General features: G+C 37.2%; 2 protein-coding genes across 6 annotated transcripts in view; both read right to left on the reverse strand.

Moving 5' to 3' along the window:
* The window catches only part of LOC109425656 (protein argonaute-2), a 129176-nt gene extending 127171 nt beyond the window's left edge, over nt 1-2005 (reverse strand). For 3 of the 5 annotated variants that reach the window (XM_029865562.2, XM_029865560.2, XM_029865559.2), the window contains exon 1: nt 829-2004. The gene's annotated coding sequence lies outside the window, so the exon portion shown is untranslated. Of the gene's footprint in view, nt 1-828 lie in introns of all 5 variants that reach the window. The other 2 variants (XM_029865561.2, XM_029865563.2) reach the window with 2 other exon arrangements.
* LOC134284167 (uncharacterized) overlaps nt 1-25450 on the reverse strand; it is a 309616-nt gene that overhangs the window by 41083 nt on the left and 243083 nt on the right. The gene's annotated exons all lie outside the window — the stretch shown is intronic.

Below are 25450 nucleotides of genomic sequence, written 5' to 3' on the forward strand. Positions count from 1 at the left end.
TCATAAGGGACCATAACCTCGTACAATTTACAGGGAGGATCTCGCTTAAGCCTAGCGTATTTTTATAAAGGTTTCTTACTAGACAGACATCATTATACAACCGAAAGGTGTTGCGTAATGCGCTACATTACGCAACACTTTTCTGTCGCGTAATGAAATAAGGAAAAGTAGGCTTCTATGGTACACTATCATGTGGTGTAAATTAGCCTATCACGATGGAGTAGTGCAAAAATAACTATTGACTGCCACTATTTACTAACATGCCGATTAACTAAATATTAAGGTATCTCTGAAAAGCAATTAGACTTCTAAGTAATTAATGTGCCAATTAAGTTAAATATGTCTTATAAAACCTGTGCAATAGCAGCCACATATACATATGAAATTTACAAACGAGAGTACGTTTTATCGAGGAAGTCAATAAAACTTTGAATATCGAATGAGAGATAAATGTAATAGGGTGAGACAGACTTGTTAGAATCCCAACATGGCTGCCAAATGGTCCGACTTTGACACCTACTCACGATTTCGAGGGCACAAATCTCTTCGTAAACAAAACCAGCGTACCTGATCTTTTTATTTAAAGCTTATTACAAGCGAGTAAGAACAGCATAATAAAATGATTTGTTGTGTAAAGCTTGCTTCTTGAGATTTGTGCGTTTGAAGTTTTGATACACTGTTGAAGCGGGATGTCAAAACCTTTGTCCTTATGTTTGAAATGCATAGGTAAACTTCAGGCCTATTTTCCAACTGGGAAAAATAATCTCAACATTCCCTGATTTTCCCGGCCTAAAAGGAATCATTTTTCCACAACACAACAGCACTCACCTGTTTGTATTTCCGACGACGACGACGACTTTGGCCGCTCTCACACTTATTTTCCTGTTTTGTATCTTTTCTATACACTATACTTCTGTGGGTAGGGGCGAGCTATGCTCACGTATTCGACGACTCACACTGACTGGGGCGCTCTCCGTAAGCTCGCTAGACGCGCTCCCTCCGGCCGGCAGATTCGCCGAGACAAACAATAATCCTCTCCGGTCAAATTCTGATTCTACGTATTACTTATCAAACACTTGATATTTGTGGCTTCTTCTTGCAATTTTACTTTTTTCTTGATTTTTTTTTGCTTATTTCACAACTTTTTTGCGTCTAATCGCAAACACTTACACTCCACACTGCACCGCTTCCAATATAGCGCGACCTTCAGAACTCGGTAATCCCCAACCTTTCCAATTTTCTTGGACGAACAAATCACTGGTGCACAAAATCTACTGCTTTCGATCACTTTTTTGAAAAACAATAACCCTTCACAATGCACACAAAATCTTCTTACAAAACGCGCACTATTCCCTCACCTGAACCTGGCGAGACTGGGGGGTGAGGTGGGACACGACACAATATTTTTCTGAACGCAATAACGAACGACAAAACTTCACTTGCAAAAATTTTCTCCTTCTACGCAAAACGGGAAAATCGTCACACTACTCGCGTAACTCGTCGTCGATCCACACCGCAGCCGATCCAATCGCGAACTAAATTCGAAACTGTTGTGTGGCTGTGGGCTCTGCTGCTGCTGCTGCTCCAATCCGACTCGGGTCGGGTCGGGGCTCGGACTTTGGGGGACTCGCACTCTCCGTGGCCGTGAATATCGTCCTCCTCCTATCCCTGCCGCCGCCGCTGCCTTGCTGCTCTTGCCATTTATTTATGATATGGGTTTTCGCTCACGGTCTGAACACTGAGTTGTGGCGATGCAACCCGATCGAAGTCTCCCAAAAAATACCCCCGCACAGAGCAGTATCGATGCACACTACACTGAGCTGAGCTGCACAAATGGACAAAGGTGGCGGGTGTCCCAAAAAAGCAAGTTTCCCTTTGGTCACGTTTGGAGTTAAAGAAGTACCTAGAGTTGTATTTCCAGGAGTCACCGTAATAACTGGTACGCGCGCTTCGACGTAGCGGATGGCGAATCGACCGGCGGCGGAAGGTTACTTCTGCTGTTGCTGTTGCACAGAGCAGAGGCGTAGCCAGATGACTCGCTGGGGTTTGGGGCTGGAGCGGTCATATGTAATTTACCCGATATTGGTTGACAATGACTAAGGGCCTGTCCAAGGTGTACAACATTTAGAAGGTGATACATTCCACAAATCTATCAGTTTTTGTTGAGTAGAATAACACTAGCCACAGAATATCAATGTAGCGAGTGTTCGTGAACCAACATCTAGTTTGCCACGCCCTTAGAGCGTCAGAGCCGGTCGTACAAGTGTCAAACCAATATTTATAGCCAAAACAAAACATCCTAAACAACATATGTATTTAAAAATAATGAATGAATACATCTGAGGTATGAACTATAATGAATTAATTTATTAGCTACAGCGCCATTAGCGATCTAATTTCTCATAGAGCTACTGTTTTTTGATGACGTAATTCAGCGTGACTATCACGCCGAGGACCTGGGATCGAATCCCGCTCCCAACAAACTCGCAAAATGTGAGTTCTTCCTTCGGAAGGGAAGAACAGCGTGGGTCTCGAGATGAACTAGCCTAGGGCTAAAAATCTAGTTAGTACTCCACATCAATTGATCAATGTTAAGGGGCAATAAAAACGACGTCACATGTTTACGTCCAAAATTGATGTTTACATAGGTAGCCTGCCTTGTGAAATTGTATGCCGTGGGCCTACCCATAAACTACATATAAGAGACGAATGCCGAAAACGGTGAAGTCTATCTAAAAAAAAACTACATAGACTCTTAGGGAAGGAGCGAAATGCTGTCTGGCCAAAGTCTACGCTCTATACAAATTTCGAAAATTTTGTATAGAGCGTGATAACTGGTTGTGCTGTATTTGCCGAACGATATTTCTGTACGCCGGTCACCTTTTGTTGCAATTCTGGGGTGGTAAATAAAAGTAAGTGAACCCAGAATTTTCAACTTTATTATGATGGTTTTCGAAGAAAACCTTCCAAATCAAATCATCGTGTTACAGATAATTTCAGAAAATCTTCCATGTGTTCTTCCAGAAGTGTCACAAAGAATACTTTTACGAAATCTGGCATAAATTGCTTCACCAATTCGTCCATGATTTTTCACAAATCATTTCAGAGATTGTTTTTCGCCCAGATTCAGAAATTCCTCTGGATATTTTTTCACGAATTTCTCTAGGCATTCGTTTGGATGATCTATTGGAGCTTCCTTTAGAAAATTTACCAATAATTTCTTCAAAAAATCTTTCCAAAAAAATTCGGAAACTTGTCGGAGTATTCGGCCAAAAATTTCCTCACAGATTCTTTCTAAAAATCTTCCATAGATTCATTCGGATTTTTTTGTCAGGGATTTGTTTAGAAATTCCTCCTTTTCTACAAATTCCACAAAGAACTCCATCAAAGCATCTTGCATGATTTACTTCTGAAATTCCTCCATTTTTTTCCCAAAAAATATACATGAATTTGAGCAGAAATTCCTCCAGGGATTCTTTCGAAATATTTTTCCGAAATTCCTTCAGAAATTTATTTAGACATTCATTAAGGAATTTCTCCAGAAATTTCTTTAATGAAACTTTTAGCGATGCCTTCCGAATCTATTGCAGAGTTTTTCTCAGACAATTTTTCAAAACTTCTCTCAAAAGTTTGTACTAAGTTTACTTTGGAAGTTCTTCCAAGATTTTCACCAGAGATTCCCACAGCAACTTCCATGTTTAGTCAAAATTTCGCTAGGGATTGCTTCAGAAGTTTCACAAAGAGTTGTGTATGAGTTTCTACAGGAATGCTCCCTGGATTTCTTTAGAAAATCCTTCCGAGACTTATCCAATTTTTCAGGACTTTTTTCTAGATTTATTTCCGAAAAAAATCTTCAAGCATTCCCTCAAACGATCTACCAACGATTTATTCCAAACATTCTCCAGGGAGTGTAATCAGTTTCGTACCTTTTGATTCCGCCCTATGTTGCTTATCCTTTGACAGATACGCGTATTTCGACTACCACTTGAAATCTTCCTCAGTGTCAGTGATCCACTGATAACTGACACTGAGAAAGATTACAAGTGGTAGTCGAAATACGCGTATCTGTCAAAGGATAAGCAACATAGGGCGGAATTAAAAGGTACGAAACTGATTACACTCATTCGAAGTGGGTATTCTGCTTAGAGGGTTCGGAAAGTCGGTACAAGATCATTCTCCAGGGATTTGCTTTAGAAATTGCTCCAGGGTTTTTTTTTTTTGAAAATCTGAATTTCTGTCAGAAAATCTTTCTAGGAATTCTTTAAAAAATCCTCTATGGACTTTTCTAGAAAAAGAAATGTGGTATCCATTCAGGAATTTTCTGCAGGGATTCCTGTAGAAACTCGTCTAGGCTTTCTTCCTTAAAATTTCCGAAGGATTCTTTCAGAAAATCTCTCATGGCTTTTAGTATAAATTTGACTAATAATTTCTTCCGAAATATCTCCAGATTTTCCTCCACATATATTTCTTTACTAATTTCTCTAAGGATTACTTTGAAAAAACTTCCACTGTATTTCGATAAGTTCCTGAAAAAATCCTCCAGGGATTTTAAAAGAAATTTTTGAGGGGACTTGTTTGGAAACTTCTCGTAAATTAACTTACTTTAAAAAATCCAGGAATTCCTAAAGAAATTCTTTCGCGAAATCTTTTAGGAATTCCTTTTAGATTATAGAATGTTCTCCCGAAATTACTCCATGAAATCCTTAAGAAAGTCTGGCACGGATAGCTTCCCAAAAATGTTGAATGGATTACTTCAAGAATTCCTTTCAAAAAATCTTGCATAGATTGTTCCAGAAATTCATCTGCAAATTTTAGATTTGTTTGTCATAGAGATTCCTCCACACATTTTGCAAAGCATTCATCTAGAAAACCTTCCATGAACTTTCTCAAAAATATTCCATGGTTTTTTTTTATAAAATGATTCATGGATACATTAAGAATCATAACTTCAAAACTCTTTTAAAAAATTTTCAGGAGCTTTCTAAAAAAATTCTCCAAGGATTGCTTTAGAAATTCTACAAATTATTATAAGGGAAATTCCCACGATTTCTTCAGGTATTCCTTCAAGACATCTCTCTTTCAGAAATTGTTCCAAGGATTTCTAAAGAAAGTAATAGAAAATCCTTCCAGGATTCCTTCATAATTTTATTCTTATAAGAGATTCTTCTAAGGCATCTTACCGAAAGGCTGGAAGACATTCTTGCAGAGATTCCTGCAGAAAATCACACAGAGATTCTATCCAGGATTTCCTCCAAACGTACCTCTAATACTTTTCTATAGATTCTTCCAGGAATTCATTTAAAATATTGTTTAGGATTTTTATTGGAGGATTTCTCCGGGATTTTTTTTCCAAAAATTTCTCAAGAGGTTTTGTTCGGCATTCGTCCAAGGGTTTTCACGTGTTTCTTAAGGTATTCTTCCTGGATTTTTTTAGAAAGTCCATCTGTGGATTCTTAAAACATTTCAATTTTTTTTTCAGAGATCCTTAAGGAAATTCTTTTAAAATTTTCTTAATATTTTGTTTTTAAATTACTTTTGAAATTTCTTAAGCGATACTCTTGGAAATATCTATAGAGACTTCTTCAATATTCCTAGAATTTCGAAATTACGAATTATGATTGACTTTTTCACTTCTTTCCAGAATTATTTGAAGAAATTAATGCTGAAAATGTTGTATTTATAATGTCGGCAAAAGATCTAGGTAAAACTCGCTAAAACTACAAAGATTATATCGAAAATGCGTCTCTCGAAATCTGTAGTAAACTCAAAATAAGTCTAATATCTATATATAAAAAAAATGCGGTCCCACGTATGCGACCGCGCATAACTTGCGAACGGGAGTTCCGATTTTGAATAAAAACAGACGGTACAAAATATCGTGGCAATTCAGATGGATACTAATCATTTCTGTCGAAGTCTTATAAATTTGTCAAGGGTATTTTTTCGGAAGTTTGCCAGAATTTATTAATCTGGATTTATTCGCGAGTATCTCCCAAAATTCCCGCAGTTCTTTCCGAGATGTTTTCGATGTTCCTTCCGGAATTTCCTCCAGAGGCTTTCCTATATAAAATCCTTCCAAAATTTATCCAATTTCCTTCAGAATTCTCTCGTAGTGGTTTTCAAGTATGGATTTTCAATGGTTTTTCCAGGAATTTTTGTGAGATTTCAGTAGATTTCTTCCAGAGAAATTTCCATCTAGAATTCGTCCCGGAATTACTCCGAGATTTGTTTTTCCCGAGTGTCCCAGCTTTTATAATAGGTCTTCCAGGAGTTTCTCGCAAGATTTAACCCGAATTTGTTCTGATAAGATATTCCCGGAATACACGGAATTTCGTAGGCTACCCCAGGAGAAATTCCGATAAATACTTCTGGAAAATCCCTACAAGCATTCCAGGGGCAACTATTTGAAAAATCGCTAAAGGAACAATGTCGGGAAAATGGCTATAACAATATCAGAACGATTACTGCAAGAAAGCCTAGAAACTGCTTGGGAAAGCTAGAACCTCTGTAATTAATCACGAGAAGAACATTTTTTGAGAGAAAGTTCAGAATAAATCCTGAAAAACTCAGAAAAACATCGCGGGAGCAAAAATTTTAGGACAAGTACCGGGAGAAGCCTCGAGAGAAATTTCGCGAGAACCTGTTAAAAATATATTGAGGTTAACTTTTGTAGAAATCCGAGGAGAAATTGCAAAAAAAAAAGGTTCACATAAATATCTTGAAGAAATTAACGGGTGGCCACTAAATAACGGGAATGCTTTTAGCAGCTGATTAAAAACAATAGAAGCGTCCATAGAGTAAACATTTTTTAGACAAAACCATCGTCTATCTATCCACAAAGTCAGCGTATTTTTTATTTTGTGTCAACTGCAGAAAAGAATGCAGAAAACGACATTGAAACAGGAAGCACTACCAAAACGTCTCGGACGGCTCTACTGATTGCTCAAAACAACCGTAAAAAAGTTAATAGTAAACCATTATAAAACTAGAACCCGCCCGGTTTTGAATGAATTCCACATTTCGGCATCCCAAGAAACAGCTCCTGAAGGAAAAAGAGGAAAACTAGCAAAACCAATAAGCATGATATCATTTCACATAATAAAACCTTTTTTTGTGACATGGGCTGGATAAATCAATAGAATGCCTTGTTAAATAACAAATATTTACATCAAATCACATTTACACATTGAACAACATGTAAATGGTTCGTTATAAAAAAAAAATAGCACAAAAAAAGTTCAACAATGAACCGCAGTGCACAAATTACATCGACACGTTTTGGTGATACAGAAAAATAACATTTTTTGGAAATTTCTATAAATGTCATTTACGGGAAAAGGCTACAACCAAAGCAAAAAAAAAACAAGTCAGTATCCCCATTTTTTCTTATTACTGTTTGAGTGTGTAGATGCTAAAGGTAGCTGAGAAACCATTTATTTTGACCAACGATTTCACAGACGCAGAAAATGCGTGAAAGTAAACTCTGAAAAGTCGTACAAAGCAGTTGCTCCAACATCACTGCAAAAAAATAGAGTAATGCGGGGCAAAAGTTCGCACGGGGCAAAAGTTCGCAGTGGGTTTTTTTTCTGAACACGAGTTAAGAACCCAAACAAATTTATATGGGTTCGACACATAATCAGGCCAGTTACTCGTCAACAAAAATTGGAAAGATTTCGTTATGGTGTGGCAGAGTTATGCAAAAAAATGTGTTTCTAGGTGTTTTGATAGATTTTTTGGACTTTTTGGAATAAGAATTTGTAGTAACAGGAAGAAGAAGAATCTCATAATCTCTTGATGTCGGAGAATCGTTATTCCATAGTAGTTCGGGAGGTCACTCGAATAAACAATAAACTACTAGTGCTTCTTGCGGAAAGGGACATTAATAAATCCTTGACGGTGGGGCAAAAGTTCGCAGTAGCTGTGGGGCAAAAGTTCGCACTAGATTTCTGAATGTAGTACATCAATATAATTACAGAATCTTTGAAGCAATGATGGTTTCGTATATAAACTACTATATAAGTATAATATGTGTAGTATTCATCCTGAAATCGTTCCGGCAGAGGGTTGGAACTTAGTTTTGTAAGAGGATCGATTAAGGCAAACATTATGTTCACCAATTTAAATCAAGAAATGAAAAATGGCTAAAAAAAACATTTTAAAACACTTTCTTCGTCATCCTCGTCTTGTATTTTCGTATTTTTCTGATGGTCATATTATGTTCATCTACTTTATCGAGGTCATTCATAGCTTAGTTTGTAAATTCACAGTTATAATTCATCACCATACTGACGGAAATAAGATTCGATTACGGTCCCGTTCAGTAGTTTTGCAGCATATTTGATTTTGTTTTTCATGTATTTTGGGCAACACGTATCTCTATGATTACCCCACAATGTATTTTGATAACTTCAGTAATGCTGGAAAGGACAGCTTCTAGTTAATAGTTTTGGAAGTCTTTATAAAATACATTGTATACCGAGGCTGAACACCAGGTCGTATTCCAGTTGGGCCGTAATGCTAAGAACAGAAAGAAACAGATTTCACGGCTAGAGTGAAAGGACGAACATGAATTACCATGAAATAAATAAACACCACACCAATAAACTACGCTTTTCAAAGTGCGAACTTTTGCCCCGCATAATGCGAACTTTTGCCCCCACTATGGGGCAAAAGTTCGTATTGGAGTACTTGTATTAAAAATTATATTACTAAAACTAAAAAAGGAACGCGAAAAAATCTAGTACTACGTTTTGAAGGCAACATAATAGGGACCCGTTTAACGAAGAAAAACGATATTATTCTCTTTTCGTTTTATAGCTATTTTGTAAAGTCTGTTAGGTGCGAACTTTTGCCCCGCATTACTCTACTGTACAAATTACTACGTTCAACTTTCTTAAATTTTATATTTTCCATGGACGTACATTGTTAAACCTTTATGATAGTTAAATTCAGATTGCCATTTTTAAAGATCATATATTTTTAAGAGCACATTCAAAGCATTCCCGTTATTTAGTGGCCACCCGTTACAGAAGAAACGTCGGAAAACATCTGTATCTCTGAGAGCAATGCAAAGAAACCCTATGGAACACATTCCGGGAGGAACACCTGCAGGAAATTCATGAAAAAATCCTGGAGAAAATCTTAAAAAACTCTAGTAGCAATCCTAGGAATAATTCATGTCCAAACTCCGGGAGAAACCCTGGGAGAAATCTGTTCCGGAAGGAATGAGCTTACAGTTCGTAGTTGCTACTCCATTACTGACTGAACAATCAAATTGGAATCAAAAGATGGGGCCTGGGTGTAGTTTTCCGTCCTCAGTGTACACTTTCGAGAGATAAGATTTTTTTTGTCAGCATCGGCGCCGGCCACGTCCTTACGGTCATCGAGGAAGGGAAGGAATGTTAGTGTAACATACGTTGCCACTAGAGACCGTGTGCACCTTCGCACGGTTGTCGAAGATGTTAGTGGAAGAGGGTAGATTTTTTTCCTGTTGGGTACATTCCCACTGCGACCAATTGTTGATATATTGTGGCGGGCTCCTATTTAATATATATGCCATATGCCAGTGTGTCATGTCACTATGAGTTAACTGATTCCACTTGCTGACTGTAGGCATTATCCCAGTAAGGTATTCACGGACAGAAATGTTGTGTGATGCATGAGACTCTTAATCTCAGGGTCGTGGGTTCGGGCCCCACGTTGAGCGCCAATGTAACGAATAGTACATTGGAAACTTATAAATACGCAAGGCCCCACGTTGGCGCCAATATAACGAATACATTAGAACCAAATAAATGCATATTTTATTTTCCGTATCGGGCCCCACGTCTGGGAACTAAGATACGAAAAACAAAATGGAACATTACAAATGCACAAAACACAAACATGCAACAGATAACATAAATTGTGCCCAGTCATCCATATGGATAACGAAGTCCGAATTCAGGGTAACGAGGTTTCATTATTGTTCTTGGACCATCTGTCATCCTAGAATTGCATTTTGTTTGGCGGTTCGCCTTTTAGTTCGCAGCACCTGTTGCTGCATTCATAGCTTGTTTTGGTCTAGGAATTTCTAATCCTAAGGGGGCAGCTAGATTCGGGCAACAACACAAGACCGTCTACAATTTGATGTCCGTGTTAGGGGATGGCTTGCGTGTTTTGTACTGTATCGCTCCTGAACTGTTTGGAGCGCTGCAAACGCACATTAAAATTCAGGTACAGATGTACAAGCCTTAGTATAACGTGCAAAATAAACTGACAAAATGTTCACAATAATTTACAAACGTAACACACTCCATGCAACAATCGAAGAATTTTCCATGAATTGGAGAATGCAATTAATGAAAAATTCTTAAATCTACTTTACAACGTATCAACTAGATTACAAACGTAACATAACCTTTTCTATAGTTCTCTCAAGCTTTGGAGATATTCTTCGCATAATTGTTTATGGGGCGCATGAATTCACAATCTCATAATGTATAGATAGATGTTGTTTTCAATGTTCTCCAGGTGCAGCTTGAAATCGTACATCACCGATCCCAAAATGTATACAAATGCTATAGCAGCCGCAGCACCAAAACCGGAGCAAGAGCCAACCACCGGAATCAACGCAAGCCAGTTGGGACTGCCCGGTGCGAACAAGGAAACCCAGCCTCCGCTGCTAAATGAAATCCATTCCAATCTGGACAAACCGGAGAGAAAAATTGATTCCTCCTGGACGGTTTCCGTTGGATGGTAGATGACCTGCTGAAGATGCGTAAAAACGGACTATATGCCGTGGCGGAGTCCGGAATTGACGACCATATCACGAAGAGTTCACCCCACGAAGCTGCCGATGACGGATGACGTAACCGGAGAACCCTTAATAATGGATCAGCGCTGGTGGAACGCCTGGAAGCCTAATACAAGTAGATTAAACTCCTGGATCGATTTTTTTAAACAGACTATTAAGGAAAAATAAAGGACTTTTCTTTGATAATTGAACATTACAATGGTGGTATTTAGAGCAATATGTTACAAATTAAACATATTACACTAAAATACGACCAATTTAGAAATGTCCATCCCAAATTTAAAGCTTTTGATTTAAGAAATGCAATATAACCTCATTTGAACGAATTTTTGTGTATGTTTGAAACAATCTTCCGATACAGTTAGTTTAAGTCTCAAGTTTACGGTTAAGAGGGGTTGAGTTAAGCATAGACATTCTTGAATCTACCATGAGAATAAATGAGCTGTCAAACCATCAACAATAAATATTGTTGATGTATGCATAATATGATTGAGTCAACCATATTTCTTGCTCTTATCAGTTCAGCAAATTTGATCATTTCAAGCTTCTGTTATGCTTCGTTCTACCGTATTATGCGTAATACAATCTCAAAAAGGGCTTATATAAAAGTCAGTGCACAAATATGCTTGTTCGCGACCGCAATATGATTGATATAACTTTACATTTTTCTCCGTGTTACAGATCGAATAAAATGTATAACCTTGCTAGGAGAAGTTACCATACGTCTGATGGTATTACACTCTTATCAAAATATATGCTCCTTTTATGGAAAATACATCACAGTTATACAATAAATGCTCCGAATCTTCCTTGCCACTTCTACAGAATCGACAAGTGTCATCTTTCAATATTCCTAGTAGTTTTAAAAATTATTTGCTTGAGCAGTGACCTGTTACTAAACCACAAAAAATACCCAGTTTAAGGGTACATTCTGAGGCCCCACAAAATGGTTCTGGACCTAGCAAAGATTTTGAAGATCTAAGATGGAAAACTGAAGCCACGAACCGAGTGTTGTTGCAATGAATTGTTGATTCAATTTTATTGTAATAATGATGTTATACTAAATAAATGAATGAAAACATAACATATAAACCTTCATTTGCTTCTAACTCTCTGAAAAATGAAGCTTTACTCCTATGAAAACAAATGAGAAAGTAATGTATAATTCCTTACAACGTCACTGAGCGTATACAAGAGCTCAGCTCAACACACGCACTGGAGCCCGGCGAACCAACGCTAACTGGTTAGCGGGGGATGCGCAACGAAGCTAGGTAGGTACGCGTCATGGGAATGGGGGGAGGTCGAGCGTGGAATTCGCGACTGTGGGCCTGCAAAATGACGATGATGACGACGACGACGACGACGACCAGCGGCAGCAGCAACAACAACAACGATGCCGGTCGGTATCGGTCGGTAGGAACGTTGCACAATACAGACAGAGACACACGGGCAAGGTTTCAATTTTTGGGGGGCTTACATTTTGACATGGTATACATACGTAAGTGACACATATGCAGTCGATTTTAAGCGCAAGTGAGAGTGCACGGGCGGAATGCTTGTTTTTGTAAATATTTTGCCAATCTTGAGTCTTATTCCGTCGTTTCCGTCAGCTTATGAGAGGTTGCCGCGCCGATTTCTGGTGGCACAATATGTGCCTTTCAAGCAGGGAAAGGCGACGATGGATGCAGATTGTACTTGCAGCATGCAGATGTAGATACTGCGTTATCACAACAGCGTTTTATGTTTCTTGAACATTCGACGATAATCTCAATTAGTGGGAAGTGACCTACTGTGAAATTTGTGTAGAAAGTTGAATATCATAAACTATAAAACTTGATAAATCCGATCGTTTATACCGTTAAACTTTTAATGTTTAATTTAGAACAACAGAATCCTTTATTTTATAATCGCCACCTGCTTCTCTTTTATATTTTATAATACTTTACCCTATTTCGACAAGGGGATAACACTGGAGAAAATGAAGAATATCTTGTAGAAATCACAGTTTATAAGAAGCCAAAATTCCTTAACCCTCTAATACCCAACCCCGCCTTTAGACGGGGTATAGTTTGAGAATTTTTGTAATTTTTGTTTCATGGAAAATCATTTTTTTTATATTTTTGGTTGATATTTAGTACTGTTTTGTATATCTCAAAATGGTTTTTGGTGTATTTGAAAGCGTTTTTACATTTTTTGAAAATCATTGAAAAAATGATGTTTTAGCCACCTTTTAGAAGTTATTGTTTATTTTGTATTGAATCGCTACAATTAACATATTTTAAATTTTTCCCAAATCATTCTATCCTTGTTTAATAGTTTGAGAGAATCGAATACACTTTAAAATTATTTTTCTAAAAATTACACAGAAAATAAAATTTTCTATGAAAAAAATTTAAAATAAAAATATTTCAACAATAATCATAAAATAGAGTGTCCATCCCGGGACGTCCCGGGACAAGAATTCCCGGGATTTAGGCAATTTCGGGATTTCCCGTATCCCGGGATTCAATATTTGATTTCCCGGAGTTCCCGGGAATCCCGGAATGCATGATTTTATGCCCATTAATGGCGTTAAATTTCAAAAATTCTTGATGGAGCCTGCAAGACGACGATTCACTTTTTGTTAACAACACATTCTCTTGACGACTTCTATAATTGCACCACAAAATCACGAAATCCTCTGTAACAATCAAGTAAACAAAAATTTTACTCACTCGATAATTATTAAACTTTGTGTGGGCATGTATTGTATGGTTATCCAAATCATCGAGACAATACCTAGTTTACAGAAACATGTTCGCCCCTTTAGAAGCTCAGTCAAAAGTTATAGCAAACAATATCAACATATTCTAAAAGCATTTTGAGCAAATTACATTCATATTGTGCAATTAATCAAAAAAGTTCGGTTAGCTCTCCAGCAGCACATTGCAATTTAGTTTAGGTTCCCTATTATTTATCGGATTTCTGAAACTAAAAAGAGGAAAAAAAGCAACGTCAAGTGCAGCCCAACTGAGCTGTCAGTTGTAGCCCGTTTGATTACGTTACCTAAAACGAGTAAAGTATTGCTATCCTAGATAAATTCTGAAGCCAAAATTCACTCCGAGCAGCATTTTCTTCTCCTGTACTGTCAAAAATAAATTGAAAACAAGATATTCCAATGATTACTTTGCTTGGCGATTGTTGGCGATGCAAAATTTCACCTCAACATGATTTTGTGCGTGAATGGGATTCAGTCACACTGCATGTGAGGTGATGCGGTCACGTACGTGTTTGAACCACCAGCCCAAAACATAATGTCAACACAGATAGGAAGAAGAAAAAAATAACAAAGTGGAGAAAAAGAAGACCGTCTTCGCGAGTCTCGTCTCAGGTTTTTATGAGTGACTACAACAATAATTCCCCTCCATATTCAACAAAATGGATAGACAATAGCTGACAAATATGGTGTTTTATTTGAAATTTATCTCAATTTCCACCGAAATCTGTATTTCCTAAAAATCCCGGGATCCCGGGATTTCCCGGGATATGCTACAATTTTTATCCCGAATCCCGGGACAAGGAAAATGCCCGGGAAATGGACACTCTATCATAAAATCTCAAAATGTTTTCATCTCAAACAATCCGTACCCCAAATAGGCTTCTAGAAAAAATATAAAAGTTTGGGGATGTTCAAAAATAAAAATTAGAAAAATCAAAAACTAAAATTCACGAAATCGAGAATTAAAAAGAATCATCTTCCAAAACATGTTTAAATCGATTTTAGATGATGAAAAATGATATTTAGATCAAAATCAAAAATTTGGGTATTAGAGGGTTAAAGTTTTGAGAAGAAATTTTTGAAAAGAATTATTATAAGGCTCCCTGGAGATACTCCAGAAGAAATACCTACAAGAATTCTATTAGAAAATGGAAGACTGGCATAAAAAATTAGAGAGGATCTATGGTGAAATCGCTGGAGGAACATTTGAAAAACAAAAAAATCTGAAAATTTTAGAAGTATATTCGGAGAAATTCTTGGAAGATTTTTCTAAAAAAATCTAGAGGAATCTCTTGAAAAAAAATGCTAGAGGAATCTCTGTAAGGATGGCTCAGGATGAATTGTGGAAAAATCCTTTCGAGAAATTGGTGGATAAATATTTGGAGGAACCGCTGGAAAAATCCTGAAGAAATCACTCAAAAATCTGGTAAAAAAAACCAGAGGAATTTGTGGAGACAATCCTGGATAAAATCAAAAAAAAAACATTCCCGGAGATATTCTTGGATTTTTTTAGAGAAATATAGAGACATTTCTTGAAAAAATCCTGAACGATCTTTGGACGACAACTTGGGAGACATTCCTAAACTTTGGGGAATTCCCAAGAAACAATTGTTGCTTTAAGAAATGTTTCTCAAAGCAACGTTGTTAAACTGGAAGTCGTATAATTTTGTCGGAAGTCGGAAGTCGGAAGAATTTTGTTGGAAGTCGCTGAATAATTTTGAAATAAAACTGTTATTCAACTCTTGTTCGCCCAAAAATGAGAATCTATTCAACATCAACCGTTCTATAAGTACGATGAAATAAATGTTTATCGAATGATCGTACATCGGTTGTGAAACTCTTGTTCAACGTTAGAACCATCAGCAATTCACACAAATATCATAAACTTTTCTTCAACGTTTATTAAACAATGTTGTATGACGCTGTTTGTTTAATCATTTAAGAATGGTTTTAGAAACCATTATTATGCACTAGCAGCATAGTGCATAATAACAAGCTTTCTTCGATATTTACATGCTGGAACCGTGATGCAACTTACGAAATTTATTTCTATTTATAGAAATGGTTTAATAATTGCTACAAAAACGATTCTTAAACGTTTCTTCAATGATCATTGTAAAAATAAAATGAGAAAATGATTTAACCTTCGTCGTGCATTAGGGTCATTATGACCCAAAACGCGATTTCAAGCATTAATATCTCTTTTGTTAGTTAACTTATCGTAATGAAACTTCTTGACTTTTAATATTTTTCAGAGACGAGTCTTTTAAAAAAAAAAAATTTCTTAAGGTGAAACCAAAATGGCGCCACAAAAAAAGTTACGAATAATGCATTGGGGTCATTATGACCCAGAAATTCAAACTCTAATAAAATGATGGTTTTTTCACCAATTCAAATGACCAAAGTCTTATTTGATAGATAATTTCGTCAAGAATGTGTTGATATGTTGAAATAGTGGTTCCGGGAACATTGGCCACCGGGAATCTGCTACACAGGGCACCATGTCGGACATGTGGGATAGCACTAAATTTTGCCAGTAGTTGTGGAATATCTCGCGGTCTGGACCACCTAGAAGGATACTGTCTTCGGCAAAGTTGCTCAGAAGACTAAGAGCTTTCACATAGGAAACAAATTAGTTCGAGAATCGCTCACTGCGTGGCGCTAGTGTTCCTATGAGCTTCCAGTTCAGTCTGAACGTCGTATATCTCGCGTTCTGGACCACTTAGAAGGATATTGTGATCGGCAAAGTTGCTCAGAAGACTAAGAGCTTTCACATAGGAAACAATTTAGTTCGAGAATCGCTCACTGCGTGGCGCTAGTGTTCCTATGAGCTTCCAGTTCAGCCTGAACGTCGTATATCTCGCGTTTTGGACCACTTAGAAGGATATTGTGATCGGCAAAGTTGCTCAGAAGACTAAGAGCTTTCACATAGGAAACAATTTAGTTCGAGAATCGCTCACTGCGTGGCGCTAGTGTTCCTATGAGCTTCCAATTCAGTCCGAACGTCGTATATTTCGCGCTCTGAACCACCTAGAAGGATACTGTCTTCGGCAAAGTTGCTCAGAAGACTAAGAGCTTTCACATAGGAAACAAATTAGTTCGAGAATCGCTCACTGCGTGGCGCTAGTGTTCCTATGAGCTTCCAGTTCAGTCTGAACGTCGTATATCTCGCGTTCTGGACCACTTAGAAGGATATTGTGATCGGCAAAGTTGCTCAGAAGATTAAGAAATTTCACATAGAAAACACTTTTGGTTGGAAAATCACTCACTGCGTGGCGCTAGTGTTCTTAGGTGTTTCCAGTTCAGTCTGAACGTAGTATATCTCGTGTTCTGGACCATCTAGAAGGATACTGTCTTCAGCAAAGTTGCTCAGAAGACTAAAATAGGAAACAATTTAGTTCGAAAATTACTCACTGCGTGGTGCTAGTGTTATTACAAGCTTTCAGTTCAGTCTAAACGTCGTATATCTCGCGCTCTGGACTAGGGTAATTGTTCCCATCGTTGTGGTAGTACCTATTGTTGCGGTAATGGCCAATTGAGCACTTTTTCGACTGAAATGTTACCAAAAGGTATTTTTAATAGATGTATTGTGCTTAAATTATGAGATTGCACCATTTGTTTGCTTAAGATTTGCCCAAAAACCTATTTAAAAAAAATATTTTCCTTAATATGTTTGCTGCTGTGTTCCTATTATTGCGGTAGTGTTCCTAATGTTGCGGTATCCCATATGATTTCAATGGGATACCGCAACATTAGGAACAAATACCGCAACATTAGGAACAAATATCGCAACAATAGGAACACAATGTTCTTTTAGATAAAAACGAATAAAATGCTCATAACAACCTCAAAGTGGCAATATTTCGTTATTTTCCCGTAGATAAAGGATAGATTTTATTATTTTCAATTCAATCCAAGTAAAAAAACTGCTTGGGGCGATACAATTGTGGTTTAAGCATGAACCCAGTGCTTAACTCCTCCATGATCGGATCAATTACCCTACTTAATGAACACTAGGAGCTTTCACAAAGATATGATTTTAGTTCGAGAATCATTCACTGGTGGCGCTAGTGTTCTTAGAAGCTACCAGTTCAGTCTGAATGTCGTATATCTCGTGAACTGTACCATTTAGAAGGATACTATCTTCGGCAAAGTTGCTCAGAAGACTAAAATTTTTACATAGGAAACAATTTAGTTCGAAAATTACTCACTGCGTGGTGCTAGTGTTCTTACGAGCTTTCAGTTCAGTCTAAACTTCGTATATCTCGCGCTCTGGACTACTTAGAAGGATGCTGTCTTCGGCAAAGTTACTCAGAAGACTAGAAGTTTTCATGATGTGATGCTACACACCAAGACGCTTTCAGCCAAATTTAGTTGAGCTGAAAGATTTAGCTTTTTTTTGCTGAACTTTCGGCAAAATTTGCTGAGCTACAGCAAAACGTTGATGGTGATCAGTAGATTGGACTGAACAAATCAGCAAACCTTGCTGAATTTTCACAAATATTTTGCTAAAACTTTCAACTCGGCAAATTTCAGTAAAAAATATTTGAGTTGTATTGTTCTTAGAAGCTGAAAGCTTTATATAATCGTTAAGTATCCATGTTACTATGTTTGTAAAATCTTCCTAGAAGAAAAATACCTTTCACATTGAAAGCTTATTTCAAAATTTGCTCACAACGTGGTACTTGTGTTCTTTGGAGCTGTCAGTTTGATCTCGGTGTCAAGCAGTCCTGCAAAATATCAGTCTCAGTGCCTGTTTTTCAGCCGAAAATGAATGACGGCGGCGGTCGTTTTCAGTTCCTCGATGTGAGAACTGACAGAGTCCGAGAGCTCCATTCGTGAGCGACCCAACAAGATCAATTCCCAACCATCCACACACTACTCATGCTGAAAGGCCATTCGTCTCAAGCGGTGGCTTGTGAGAGTGAGTGCCCTATACGTTAGCACGGGTGAAAACACTCAACTACAGAAAATTGAATGGAAATTTAGCCCTGTCAGCTCTCGCTTTCAGCACGCTGCGTGCGAGTGTGAGTACCTATTTCATTTCGCTCCCGTGTTGCTGATCGGAAAGCAACTTTGACAGGAAAACCAAAACGGAGAAAATGAAAAAAGCAAAATATCGCTATCACAAGGGCCTGTCGAAAAATTGCAACACTGGTGTCAAGTAGTTTATTCGGATATTTCTTTTTTTATTTCAGTTATAACTTTGGATATCTGTGTATCAATTCCTTAAGGGATTTCTTTGAAAATCGGTTCTAAAATTACTCTGAAAGTTCCTTCGGGAATTTCTTTGGGATTTTTTAAACCTGCTACATTATGATCTTGTACCGACTTTTCGAACCCTCTAAGCAGAATACCCTCTACGAATGAGTTTTGTTAAAGGATAAGCAAAATAGGGCAGAATCAAAAGGTACAAAACAGATTACACTCATTCGTAGCCTGCCAAATTATTTTAGGAAAATTTTTGCCAATTCTTTTGAAAACTGTTTTAGCGACAATTGAACTCGCAATTTCTTTGATAAAAGTTTTCAAGATTTCTTTAGGAAAACCCTGTGCTTATTACTTTGGGAATATTTCCAACATTCTTTTGGAAACATATTTGCCAAGACTGATTCGGTATTTCCTTTGCAAATCGGTTTGGCGAATTTCTAAAAAGTAATTTTGTGAAAACATTTCGAATTTCCTTTTGGCGAAATTTCTTCAGCAAATTCTTTGAAAATCCTTTCTGCAATTTTTATTGGATTTGATCCAAAACTTCATAAAAGTTTTTTTGGGTTTTCTATTTCGGCAATTCATAGGAATTTTGTTCGATAAATATTTTGGAAATTTTTCAGCAATAATATTGGAAATTGATTGAAGTTATTATATTTTAAAATACCTACACTGCCCATGATCGCATAGTCGACGTAACCACCATTGACATTGTCAGCATTCACAAGCTTATATCTATCACATGAACATAATTGTGACCAGTTTTATTCAATATAGCAAAAGATCTAATCACTAGCTAGATTTCAACGTGAAAAAAAACCTTAAACTTTTCATTATTCATTGTTAAAATTTCAAAAGTGTGTTGAAAACTACAGTGGCGCTTACGTCAACTATGCGAATATGGGCAGTACAGCATAGCTGTGGGGTTCGTGATCGTACTGTTAGTAACGTCAGCCTTCTAGGCGTATTATAAGCTACGGATTGTGGGTTCGATCCTCATTCCGGTCGGGAGAGAAAATTCGCCAAACAGAAAATTGTTCATTGAACCACTGGATGTTATCCGTTGTCTAGTGTAAGTTATATTCAATCTGTGGTCTTTGGCTGAAGACGGTGTGCAAATTTATCAGGCAACTCTTACGGAATTTCCTTTATCGATTTCTTTGGAAGTTTTTTTTATGTCTTTATTCGGGGTATTATTTGCTAGGTAATATCACAATTAATTTGCCGATGAAACTGCACAAATGAATCAATAAGAAATTGCAGGAAGAAATTTTAAATGTATTTATCAAATAAATTCTCAAAGGATTTTTCAATGCATTGCCATTCAAATTGCAGAACAAACACTCAAAGAAAATAGGTATGTAAAAATGGACGCAAAACTAATAACAAGGAATTTGCGGAGAGAACTATTGAAGGAATTGTCGAAGCAATCAAATAAATAAAAATAAAATTCTCAAAGAGTTTTCTGAAGGAAATCTGAAAATTTTAGAAGTATATTCGGAGAAATTCTTGGAAGATTTTTCTAAAAAAATCTAGAGGAATCTCTTGAAAAAAAATGCTAGAGGAATCTCTGTAAGGATGGCTCAGGATGAATTGTGGAAAAATCCTTTCGAGAAATTGGTGGATAAATATTTGGAGGAACCGCTGGAAAAATCCTGAAGAAATCACTCAAAAATCTGGTAAAAAAAACCAGAGGAATTTGTGGAGACAATCCTGGATAAAATCAAAAAAAAAAACATTCCCGGAGATATTCTTGGATTTTTTTAGAGAAATATAGAGACATTTCTTGAAAAAATCCTGAACGATCTTTGGACGACAACTTGGGAGACATTCCTAAACTTTGGGGAATTCCCAAGAAACAATTGTTGCTTTAAGAAATGTTTCTCAAAGCAACGTTGTTAAACTGGAAGTCGTATAATTTTGTCGGAAGTCGGAAGAATTTTGTTGGAAGTCGCTGAATAATTTTGAAATAAAACTGTTATTCAACTCTTGTTCGCCCAAAAATGAGAATCTATTCAACATCAACCGTTCTATAAGTACGATGAAATAAATGTTTATCGAATGATCGTACATCGGTTGTGAAACTCTTGTTCAACGTTAGAACCATCAGCAATTCACACAAATATCATAAACTTTTCTTCAACGTTTATTAAACAATGTTGTATGACGCTGTTTGTTTAATCATTTAAGAATGGTTTTAGAAACCATTATTATGCACTAGCAGCATAGTGCATAATAACAAGCTTTCTTCGATATTTACATGCTGGAACCGTGATGCAACTTACGAAATTTATTTCTATTTATAGAAATGGTTTAATAATTGCTACAAAAACGATTCTTAAACGTTTCTTCAATGATCATTGTAAAAATAAAATGAGAAAATGATTTAACCTTCGTCGTGCATTAGGGTCATTATGACCCAAAACGCGATTTCAAGCATTAATATCTCTTTTGTTAGTTAACTTATCGTAATGAAACTTCTTGACTTTTAATATTTTTCAGAGACGAGTCTTTTAAAAAAAAAAAAATTTCTTAAGGTGAAACCAAAATGGCGCCACAAAAAAAGTTACGAATAATGCATTGGGGTCATTATGACCCAGAAATTCAAACTCTAATAAAATGATGGTTTTTTCACCAATTCAAATGACCAAAGTCTTATTTGATAGATAATTTCGTCAAGAATGTGTTGATATGTTGAAATAGTGGTTCCGGGAACATTGGCCACCGGGAATCTGCTACACAGGGCACCATGTCGGACATGTGGGATAGCACTAAATTTTGCCAGTAGTTGTGGAATATCTCGCGGTCTGGACCACCTAGAAGGATACTGTCTTCGGCAAAGTTGCTCAGAAGACTAAGAGCTTTCACATAGGAAACAAATTAGTTCGAGAATCGCTCACTGCGTGGCGCTAGTGTTCCTATGAGCTTCCAGTTCAGTCTGAACGTCGTATATCTCGCGTTCTGGACCACTTAGAAGGATATTGTGATCGGCAAAGTTGCTCAGAAGACTAAGAGCTTTCACATAGGAAACAATTTAGTTCGAGAATCGCTCACTGCGTGGCGCTAGTGTTCCTATGAGCTTCCAGTTCAGCCTGAACGTCGTATATCTCGCGTTTTGGACCACTTAGAAGGATATTGTGATCGGCAAAGTTGCTCAGAAGACTAAGAGCTTTCACATAGGAAACAATTTAGTTCGAGAATCGCTCACTGCGTGGCGCTAGTGTTCCTATGAGCTTCCAATTCAGTCCGAACGTCGTATATTTCGCGCTCTGAACCACCTAGAAGGATACTGTCTTCGGCAAAGTTGCTCAGAAGACTAAGAGCTTTCACATAGGAAACAAATTAGTTCGAGAATCGCTCACTGCGTGGCGCTAGTGTTCCTATGAGCTTCCAGTTCAGTCTGAACGTCGTATATCTCGCGTTCTGGACCACTTAGAAGGATATTGTGATCGGCAAAGTTGCTCAGAAGATTAAGAAATTTCACATAGAAAACACTTTTGGTTGGAAAATCACTCACTGCGTGGCGCTAGTGTTCTTAGGTGTTTCCAGTTCAGTCTGAACGTAGTATATCTCGTGTTCTGGACCATCTAGAAGGATACTGTCTTCAGCAAAGTTGCTCAGAAGACTAAAATAGGAAACAATTTAGTTCGAAAATTACTCACTGCGTGGTGCTAGTGTTATTACAAGCTTTCAGTTCAGTCTAAACGTCGTATATCTCGCGCTCTGGACTAGGGTAATTGTTCCCATCGTTGTGGTAGTACCTATTGTTGCGGTAATGGCCAATTGAGCACTTTTTCGACTGAAATGTTACCAAAAGGTATTTTTAATAGATGTATTGTGCTTAAATTATGAGATTGCACCATTTGTTTGCTTAAGATTTGCCCAAAAACCTATTTAAAAAAAATATTTTCCTTAATATGTTTGCTGCTGTGTTCCTATTATTGCGGTAGTGTTCCTAATGTTGCGGTATCCCATATGATTTCAATGGGATACCGCAACATTAGGAACAAATACCGCAACATTAGGAACAAATACCGCAACAATAGGAACACAATGTTCTTTTAGATAAAAACGAATAAAATGCTCATAACAACCTCAAAGTGGCAATATTTCGTTATTTTCCCGTAGATAAAGGATAGATTTTATTATTTTCAATTCAATCCAAGTAAAAAAATTGCTTGGGGCGATACAATTGTGGTTTAAGCATGAACCCAGTGCTTAACTCCTCCATGATCGGATCAATTACCCTACTTAATGAACACTAGGAGCTTTCACAAAGATATGATTTTAGTTCGAGAATCATTCACTGGTGGCGCTAGTGTTCTTAGAAGCTACCAGTTCAGTCTGAATGTCGTATATCTCGTGAACTGTACCATTTAGAAGGATACTATCTTCGGCAAAGTTGCTCAGAAGACTAAAATTTTTACATAGGAAACAATTTAGTTCGAAAATTACTCACTGCGTGGTGCTAGTGTTCTTACGAGCTTTCAGTTCAGTCTAAACTTCGTATATCTCGCGCTCTGGACTACTTAGAAGGATGCTGTCTTCGGCAAAGTTACTCAGAAGACTAGAAGTTTTCATGATGTGATGCTACACACCAAGACGCTTTCAGCCAAATTTAGTTGAGCTGAAAGATTTAGCTTTTTTTTGCTGAACTTTCGGCAAAATTTGCTGAGCTACAGCAAAACGTTGATGGTGATCAGTAGATTGGACTGAACAAATCAGCAAACCTTGCTGAATTTTCACAAATATTTTGCTAAAACTTTCAACTCGGCAAATTTCAGTAAAAAATATTTGAGTTGTATTGTTCTTAGAAGCTGAAAGCTTTATATAATCGTTAAGTATCCATGTTACTATGTTTGTAAAATCTTCCTAGAAGAAAAATACCTTTCACATTGAAAGCTTATTTCAAAATTTGCTCACAACGTGGTACTTGTGTTCTTTGGAGCTGTCAGTTTGATCTCGGTGTCAAGCAGTCCTGCAAAATATCAGTCTCAGTGCCTGTTTTTCAGCCGAAAATGAATGACGGCGGCGGTCGTTTTCAGTTCCTCGATGTGAGAACTGACAGAGTCCGAGAGCTCCATTCGTGAGCGACCCAACAAGATCAATTCCCAACCATCCACACACTACTCATGCTGAAAGGCCATTCGTCTCAAGCGGTGGCTTGTGAGAGTGAGTGCCCTATACGTTAGCACGGGTGAAAACACTCAACTACAGAAAATTGAATGGAAATTTAGCCCTGTCAGCTCTCGCTTTCAGCACGCTGCGTGCGAGTGTGAGTACCTATTTCATTTCGCTCCCGTGTTGCTGATCGGAAAGCAACTTTGACAGGAAAACCAAAACGGAGAAAATGAAAAAAGCAAAATATCGCTATCACAAGGGCCTGTCGAAAAATTGCAACACTGGTGTCAAGTAGTTTATTCGGATATTTCTTTTTTTATTTCAGTTATAACTTTGGATATCTGTGTATCAATTCCTTAAGGGATTTCTTTGAAAATCGGTTCTAAAATTACTCTGAAAGTTCCTTCGGGAATTTCTTTGGGATTTTTTAAACCTGCTACATTATGATCTTGTACCGACTTTTCGAACCCTCTAAGCAGAATACCCTCTACGAATGAGTTTTGTTAAAGGATAAGCAAAATAGGGCAGAATCAAAAGGTACAAAACAGATTACACTCATTCGTAGCCTGCCAAATTATTTTAGGAAAATTTTTGCCAATTCTTTTGAAAACTGTTTTAGCGACAATTGAACTCGCAATTTCTTTGATAAAAGTTTTCAAGATTTCTTTAGGAAAACCCTGTGCTTATTACTTTGGGAATATTTCCAACATTCTTTTGGAAACATATTTGCCAAGACTGATTCGGTATTTCCTTTGCAAATCGGTTTGGCGAATTTCTAAAAAGTAATTTTGTGAAAACATTTCGAATTTCCTTTTGGCGAAATTTCTTCAGCAAATTCTTTGAAAATCCTTTCTGCAATTTTTATTGGATTTGATCCAAAACTTCATAAAAGTTTTTTTGGGTTTTCTATTTCGGCAATTCATAGGAATTTTGTTCGATAAATATTTTGGAAATTTTTCAGCAATAATATTGGAAATTGATTGAAGTTATTATATTTTAAAATACCTACACTGCCCATGATCGCATAGTCGACGTAACCACCATTGACATTGTCAGCATTCACAAGCTTATATCTATCACATGAACATAATTGTGACCAGTTTTATTCAATATAGCAAAAGATCTAATCACTAGCTAGATTTCAACGTGAAAAAAAACCTTAAACTTTTCATTATTCATTGTTAAAATTTCAAAAGTGTGTTGAAAACTACAGTGGCGCTTACGTCAACTATGCGAATATGGGCAGTACAGCATAGCTGTGGGGTTCGTGATCGTACTGTTAGTAACGTCAGCCTTCTAGGCGTATTATAAGCTACGGATTGTGGGTTCGATCCTCATTCCGGTCGGGAGAGAAAATTCGCCAAACAGAAAATTGTTCATTGAACCACTGGATGTTATCCGTTGTCTAGTGTAAGTTATATTCAATCTGTGGTCTTTGGCTGAAGACGGTGTGCAAATTTATCAGGCAACTCTTACGGAATTTCCTTTATCGATTTCTTTGGAAGTTTTTTTTATGTCTTTATTCGGGGTATTATTTGCTAGGTAATATCACAATTAATTTGCCG

This window comes from Aedes albopictus, chromosome 3, assembly GCF_035046485.1.
Source record: "Aedes albopictus strain Foshan chromosome 3, AalbF5, whole genome shotgun sequence".
Taxonomy (NCBI): domain Eukaryota; kingdom Metazoa; phylum Arthropoda; class Insecta; order Diptera; family Culicidae; genus Aedes; species Aedes albopictus.